The sequence below is a fragment of the Rhinolophus sinicus genome, chromosome 17, assembly GCF_057876585.1.
Source record: "Rhinolophus sinicus isolate RSI-liver-muscle chromosome 17, RSI-T2T, whole genome shotgun sequence".
NCBI classification, from domain to species: domain Eukaryota; kingdom Metazoa; phylum Chordata; class Mammalia; order Chiroptera; family Rhinolophidae; genus Rhinolophus; species Rhinolophus sinicus.
In genome coordinates this window covers 195,309,662-195,316,964 of record NC_142517.1, presented here as the reverse complement: position 1 = coordinate 195,316,964, position 7,303 = coordinate 195,309,662, and the positions used below count along the sequence as shown (strand labels likewise).

At 47.0% G+C, this 7,303-nt stretch overlaps 1 long non-coding RNA gene across 1 annotated transcript in view; it reads left to right on the top strand.

Annotated features, from left to right (window-relative positions):
• The first annotated feature begins 1,631 nt into the window (after positions 1-1,631).
• LOC109445076 (uncharacterized) overlaps positions 1,632-7,303 on the top strand; it is a 31,661-nt gene continuing 25,989 nt past the window's right edge. The window contains exons 1-2 of the long non-coding RNA XR_012489690.2: positions 1,632-1,988; positions 2,119-2,202. This is a non-coding gene — a long non-coding RNA (uncharacterized LOC109445076). The remainder of the gene's footprint in view (positions 1,989-2,118; positions 2,203-7,303) is intronic.

The window sequence follows — 7,303 nt, the reverse complement described above, 5'->3', positions numbered from 1 at the left end:
TATAAATTCTGTTATGTATATTTTACCCCAATAAACGACAACAAAGAAAAGGTATTTAGTTCATAGCAGCGGAATAATAATATAGAATTTAGACCACATAGGAGCCCTAAGCCGCTGTCCTGCCTCAGAAGAGAGAGGAAAGTATTGTCTTCAGGGGAAGAACAGCATCTGGGCCAAGTGCATTTGGAGTAGGCTGAGGTGTAGCTGGACCCACGCATGCTTGGAAAAACTACCAGATGCAGGAGAGTCTTTGCTTAGAAAAAGAAACCTCTAAGTGGCGTCATGGAGGGATTAGAAAGGGGGGAGGAGGCACCATGCTAGGGAATGGGGAGGGTGCTGAGTTGGAGGAGATGTCCACTGGGGAGGAGCTGGCTGTTACCAATAGATTCTCTTTTTACGTGACTAGTTCCCAGGCTTGGAGGGGGCATCAGGACCTGACCATTAAGTGTTGTCTCCACAGCGTGTGGCGAGCCCTCCCGTGGAATAGTACCCACGTCTCCCAGGGACAGATGCTGTCACTCCTGCACTTCTTTGCGGTACCTCTGTGGCCCCTGGTAACTTCCCCATCCAGCTGTGATCAACTTCCACAAGGCTGACACGGTCCTGACTCAGCTTTTCACATTCCCAGCTCGGGTTCTGGAAGTCACCCAGAGGAGGGAGTAGGATTCAGGAGAAACGTGGATGCCTCCTTCCTGTGTGCTTCCCCAGAGCGATGGTAGACCCTGAAGGCAGAGCTCCAACATATTTTGAGCCACGGGATCTAGAATCTACATTAATTTGGGAGAAAGGAGCTTTTGTCTTTAAGAAGTTTGCAGTTCAAGGAAAGGGTGTCATTCTATAGCTGTGACAAATTGAAAAAAAAAAAAAAAAAAGAGTGGTCTTTCCAGGATGAGGTTCATTGACACCCTAAAGCAGAAAACTGAGATGGGTCTCAGGAAAATAAAAATGAGGAAAGCCAGCAGTGGCCCAGGCAGAAGTCAAATTAAGCTCTCGAACCTGTTTTGGCTCAAAAATTAAATTTAGATGGGCTCCAATATGAGTAAAAGTAAAAGTGGGGGTGGGGAAAGTTTCTTCTTCCATTGCTGGGACCTAAAACCCCCACGAGTCAATGAGCTTCATGGAGACAGAAAATGTCACATTCTATCCCCTGGTGACTTGTATTCATAAGATGTCAGGCCCTTAGCAGGGTCTCACCACCCTGTGTAGAATGAATGATGGGTCCAATTAAAGAATAAAGAAGTGGAAAAATGACTGGATAAAGCTCCATTCCAGCCCATGTTTCACTGATAATAGTAATAAAGTGAAGGACAAAGTGGCCTGAAGTATTAGAGTATTTTGAGTTTAACTTTAGTGCCCTTTTTGTTTATCTGGGATAATGGCTATACTTGGCTTCGTAATAAACAAATAAATGAGCAAACAAAGAGTCTTGCATTGGAAGTGATTTACAATTTACAAAGCTATTATGCACACATTTTTTCCATAGAGCCTGTAAACCACCCTGGGCACTGGCATGACAGATACTACTTTTTCTTCTGACAAAGAATGAAACTGGAATTTAAATAACCTAAATAACTACAATCACAGAGCTAATCGTGGCAGAGTACAGATTTAAACCCAGGTCTGATTCCGAATGCTCTTCCTGACCTGTAGTTCTCGCTCCCAGGAGGGCTTACAGTCTGGAAAAATAATTCCAGCCATGTGTTCAGCCTGGTCGACTCCTGAAAGAGCCTTCTTGACCATCCAGGTGCCCATGAATAGCATTCGGTCTTGTTCTGGGTGGGTTGTTAATTTTTGACAAATTATGCAATTAAATTGGGAACTGTGTAACAAGTATTCACGTCTTCTCCCACAACCAGAACCGTTTAATCCCAGGTCTCACATCTCTCACGAACTTCAGGAATTCCCATTTTCTGTGGCTGCCCTCTTCCCCACTGCTACGCTGTCACTTCTCTGCTCATTTCCCCGGACACTGGTCTTCCTTTTTGAATGTGAGCATTTTTGCTCTGCCATTTGCTGCTTTACTCCCTTCCAATGTCGGTTCTCCTCCCTCTTTACTTTTCCCCAAGGCTCTGGAGCTGCTTTCTTTGGAGACAGTCTGTACCCACTCTTTCTTTCCAGAGCGTGGGCCAGCTGGCCTCAGAAATCAATCAGTGGCCCATCAGAGACCCGGCTAGCAGCTGTCACTCCCACCATGGAATGTAGGTAAGTCCCCAGAGGCCCATCAGTGCAAACATTTCATGAGTCAGCTCTGCTTTACAGAATCCTCCTATTTCCTGCAGGCTCCTCAAGCCTCCGCTATGTCTTTCTCTGGTAAGTCATCAATTTCTACTCTAGGAGTATGGATTCTTTGTTTTCTTTCTTTTTTTCTTGTTTTACAATGTACTGACTGATTTCCCAGGAAGCTTTTGTAGCCTCCACCATCTTCTTCGTTCTGCCCTTCTCACAGCTCTCTCTTGCCCATTTTGAAAGTTTTCCTCCTCCGTCTTATTTGGCGCTTTAACGTTTCAGCCAGCCTCCCACACCCTGAACTGTCATAGTCAGTGCGCTTCCTTCCCGATAGTTTCGGTGCTGGAAGGAGCTGCAGAGAACGTCCAGTCCAGGACGTCCTGACCCAAAGTCCTTGTGGTCCATCCATGGGGTTCTACGGAAGCTGTAGAAGTTGCATGCTCTGAAGTTTCATGCAAAATGTCATGCAAAAGTTTCGTGCAAAATGTCAAGGGTCTGGGCACTTTTCTGCGGAGAGAGTCCATAGAGCCTATTCCTAGAGACCATATTGGGATTCAGGCCCCTGATCTGGTCCAGTCTCCTCATTTCACAAATGCAGAAATGAAGATCCATAGACAGTTAATAGCTGGGAGAGGGGAATTAGGTTTGGTGCTTCTCTCATGTGCACTCTGCCATATCTGCATGGATTTTCCTGCCCTTTGAGACTTCCCTAAACACTGTTCCTCTATCCCAGATTTTCCCTTTGGAGTCTTGCTTTTCCACATGGGCACACACATCGAGTACTCCCTTTTCTGTACTCAGTGTTCAAGGCTGGCTACCCAATGTGTGGGGCCTGGCAGCGGGTGGGGAAGTCCATTTCTCCTTCCTTTGGGCCAGCCACCCCGGGGATTGTGACTTTGATGCCAAGGTGCCCTGGGTCCCTGGACTGAGGGGTCCACGCTCAGGTGTGCATGAACAAGCCTCGGCCCTGCAAGCCAGGAGGGCCGACACACCTCATCCCATGTGAGACACCACAGGGCAAAGCCCTGCTCCAATTCTCCCTGTGCCTGCACCCAGGCCAGGGTGGAGGACAAGCAGAGCACAGCCCACCAACATGCTGGACAGAGGGCAGCCACCATTTTGAGGCCAGACAGGGCTCAGGAACCAGAACTCAGAGCTCGGGAGGCAGTGGGAGGCGGACCCCACATGATCAGGGGCTCCAGGCCTCTTGGGCGTGCTGCACTGTTCCACCGGACATCACTTACAAGCACAGTCACAAGTGACAGTGGTAAGAAACTCAAGATGGCAACAGCAGAGCGAGTACCAGTCCTTTGGCATCAGCCACAGGCCCCTGAAGCACCCAGACTGCATTTCAGAGGTTTCTAAGTCCATTCACATCCTTGCCTTTATTCTGACCTCTGGACAACACTTAGAATTTACCAAATGTCTTTAAGCCCCATGTACAAGTGAAGACAAGACTCCAAGAGAGCAAGGGTAGCTTAAGCACATAAGTTCCGGACTTAGTTCAGACATGCGCTGGGCCACCTACTTCACCCCCTGGGCCTCAGTTTCCTAATTTGCAAAAGGAGGCTAATCATCTCTTTTTCAGGGTTGTAGGATTACAGTAAACAATGCATAGAACTCATTCTATAACGTGCCAGATGTAGTCTGAGTGCCCATAAAAGGAGTTATCAGTGTACCCATGGGTGTATCTGGCTTTCCCCCAAATCCTTTTCCTAAACACCTTTCACTGCTTTTCTTAACTCACATGCCATCTCTACCATATTGGCTTAATGTTTTTATGTAAAACCATATTTTTACACTTACATTTATTTTATAGGATAACGTTATTCTAGTGTCATAAATGAAAGACCAATATCACTCACCTTAAATAGAAGGTAATCCTAAAAATAAATTCCTGGAAGATAACAGTGGTATGAAAATGTATTAGCAAGAACGAACGATTAACGCCCCTGAGACTTCTCTTTGACTTCATCTACAGGAGTAAATTTGTCACTATTGCTTTTAATGGTATTGTGTGCCCTGCTGGTCCTTGTACCAGTTGCCATGATTTCTTGGATTTTCGTTTGCCTGTTATACTTTGGGAAACACTAAACATGAGATTAGAAAGTTGTGGAGCCAAGGTTCACAAGACATGTAGCGTGATTGCAAAAAATTAAAAACCCACACAAACCAATTCCAAATGTTTTTCATGGACACATGGATTGAAAGAATTCACATCAGTTCCTTTATAGTGATTGGCTCTGAAGAGGGAAAGAAGAGGACAAGTTTGTGGTGAAAGAGACTTTAGCCGTACTTGTAATGTTTTAGCTATTTTATCAAAAATGCTTGAAACAAATAGGAAACATTTTGTACAGTTGCTAATTCTTCATAATGAGAACATGAGTATTTAGCATTCTTCAGACTTTAATATGTTTCTTAATTTTGTTAAAATGTAAAGAAAAAAAAGAGAAAGAAGAAAAAAACTTTGATCAGACAAAATCTGATTTCTGTTAGGGCAGATAAGGTTGCTGGGAAAGATTGAAAACGCTTTCGTAAGTGAGGAACTGTATTAGTTTGCTGGGAGTGCCACAATAAAATCCCACATGCTCGGTGGCTTCAACAACAGAAATGGATTTTCTCACGTTCTGGAGGCTGGACGTCCAAGATGACGGTGCCGGCAGGTTCGGTTTCCTCCGAGACCCCTCTCCTTGGCTTGCAGACGGCGGCCTTCTCATTATGTCTTCACAGGTCTTCTGCCCTCTGTGCATGTCTGTGTTCTAACCTCCTCTTCTTATAATGACACCAGGAAGATTGGATTAGAGCTTGCCCGAATAACCTCAGTTTACCTTAATTACCTCTTTAGAGACTATCTCCTGATGCAATGACATGCTGAGACACTGGGGGCTAAGACTTCAACACCTGAGTCTGGGAGACACAGCTCAGTGCACAACGGGGATCTTAATCGCTGACCCACCTCATCGTCCAAGAGTTTCTTATCGCCTCTCTACAGAAGCTACTGCCCTCCCCGCCCCTTTCCAATGTCCCATATAGTCAGGGCGGTTTCCTGAGTGCCCCACTGCTGCCTGCCTTTTATTGGTCTTTCCTGGCATCCACTTCTGTTTCCTCCAGCCAGCCTACTGAGTAACCCTCACCACGTCAGCCTACTTCTTCACCCCAGCTCAGCCCTGCCCACTCCCTTTGAGTCCACTTCTGTCTTGGATCCTCCACTCAGGAGCCCACTGGCGCCGCCTGCATCCACGCTGCAACTCGGTAGCATCACCCAGCTCAAACTACGTACTCAGGGACAACACAGGCAAGACATTTCCCCATCTCAGATCTAGCCCCTGACTCCCCATGCCCCTCTCTCCTGTCTATTTTCTTGAGATGTGTCTCAGCGGGTGTGTTTACGGCCTTTCCTTGCCCATTCCCCTCTCTGTGTGTCTGATCATTTTCAGGTCCCAGACTATATCAGTCAGCATCCGATCAAAAGGGCAGAAACCTCTCTAGACAGATAGCCAGAAGGAATTGCATGTATGGACTGGTTTACCTGGGGGATTGGGAGAGCTGAGAAGCCAGACAGGGCACAGTGAGGGACATCAACATGGCGGCTCCTGTGAGCAAGGGTGACACCCTGGTGATGGTGAAGCAGCAAGAGAGAAAGAACTTGGGCCCACTGCTCCATGGGGCCGCCACACTAGCTCTGCACTAGGTGAGCCCGGGCTGGTAACGGGAAGAAAAATAACCTTCTATTATGTTGAAGCCACTGTTGCTCAGAGTTTCTGGTAGGGCAGCCAAATTCATATGCAGCAAATGCATCTCTTTTTATATTGTCTGTCTGGGAGCCATTTGCTAAGATAGCCTTTTCCCTTCCCTGAGGAGACAGAGCTGTGACCGTGTCCTTGCTATCTGAGATACATTTAGAGGCATCCATGATACTCAAATGAGTGCTGGAACCGGCTGTCTCTGTTTGCCCAGGAACAAGGGATTTCATGGAGGTGGACCTTTCAGTGCTTATTTGGGGAGAGTCCCAGGCAAACTGGGGTGAGCTGGTCATCCTGCCTTCTCCTCGTGCTTGTAGCAAGAGTCTACTTCCTCAAACAGAAAAGCACCGGCTGGAGTCCGAGCCCCATCCTCTCCTCCCATGCCTAGGTCCAAACTATAGCACAGGCCTCCACCCTCACTGAGTCTGATTGCTTCCCAGCATCTCTTTGAATAAGACCTGGCAGGTCCTTCTGTGCTCGCTGCTTCATTCATGAAGAGAAAACCCTGTCTCCAGCCTCAGTACGTTAAGTGGAATCGCCACAGAGATCTTCCAGTAGTCCTGGCCTTTGTACCTGAGACATTTTCCAAAATAACTTTGGTGTCTCTGGATCGGAGGCTCATGTAGCATTTCTTGCTTCCACGAATTTGCCTGACCACAAGAATGATGTCACCCCAAGTCGATGACAATGCGGTTCTCCTGAGCTACTGTGCTCTTCCTCTCTGAATGGGGAAGCTCTCAGTGAGGGGACCCTCCTCAGCAGGGCCTTTCTGTCATCCTGCTTTCCTCTAGGGTACAGCTTACTGGGCTGGAAGGAGTCGTGGGTTGAGTCCAGACCTGGTGCTTGGCAGCCTGCCTCCGCCTCTGTTTTCTCTATAATGTTGTGCAGGTTTTCTTACCTTGTAGAGCCTCAGGTTTCCCCATATCCATATGATGGGGTGCTATGGTAGGCCGAGAAATGGCACTTCAAAAGACATCCACGTCCTGATCCTGGGAACCTACAAGGGTTGCATTATTTGGGAAAAGCGTTTATGCAGATGTGATTAAGGATCTTAAAATGAAATTATCCTGGATTATTCAGGTGGGCCCTAAATGCCACCACAAATGTCCTTATCAGAGGGAGGTAGAGAAATTACGCAGAAATCACAGGACGAATTATCTTATGAGAAACACAATCTCCAATTCCAAAGATACTTAAAAGGACTGCATATCATGGGGGGCGCCCTTTTGAGTTATCATTTGAACAAGTTGGAATGGTCATTAAGGACACTGGATGTGTAATTTCCTGCCACTGCAAACTGGAGGGCTCACACAGTCCCATTGCCCAGTGTCCCC